Raw genomic sequence first — 756 nt, 5'->3', positions numbered from 1 at the left:
TATTTGAGACAGGGTCTTACTATGTATTTTAGGCTGGCTTCAAACTCATTGTGTAGCCCAGGCTGGCCTCAAATTCCTGGTGATCCTCCTGCTTCAACCTTCTGAGTGCTGGGATTATAGGCATGTGCCATCACATCCAGCTCTTCTTTATTCTTGTTCTATGCAGTAATCCCTGCTAACTTATTCTTCTTCCATTTCAAACAGTAAAGTTTATCACCTTGGTCGGTGCTCCTCCTTAAAGCCCTATCATATCTGTTTCAGTAGACACTTAAGAGCAGGAGCTTCGTATTTTAGATTCAACAAATGGAATAGAAAGCTTAGTTTGGAATTTTAGAACAATACTTCAGTTCAACCTAGTTTTAATAGCAAGATCCTGAACTTCAAGAATAAATAAATATTTGCCTAGCTATTTTATTTACAAAGCTATTCTTTACAAGGGCGAGTTGTGAGATTCTGACAGTAAAATTTCACTCTGAACCTCTAATAAACCTGTTTATTCATGCTAGGTAGGTGTAATCATTTCCAGGTCCAGTTCCAAAAATTGTGAATGGAGTGGGAGAGACAACACTGGAGATCAAAATCAGGCCTTTATGGAGGGTTCTTATTTCAAGCCTACATCTATAAATTTCTAGACTTTTCAAGATCAAAGATTATTTGATTCTGCAAATCCCATTGTTAGTACTGTTCTACCCATTCACTTTCAATATGTCTTCAAAAAAATAGAATCTTAGAAGTTATTTAATTTAAATTCCTTAT

This window comes from Cavia porcellus, unplaced genomic scaffold (assembly GCF_034190915.1).
Source record: "Cavia porcellus strain 051 isolate PalLab524CR breed Dunkin Hartley unplaced genomic scaffold, mCavPor4.1 scaffold_1, whole genome shotgun sequence".
In the NCBI taxonomy this organism is placed as follows: Eukaryota; Metazoa; Chordata; class Mammalia; order Rodentia; family Caviidae; genus Cavia; species Cavia porcellus.
This window is presented reverse-complemented; position numbering follows the sequence as displayed.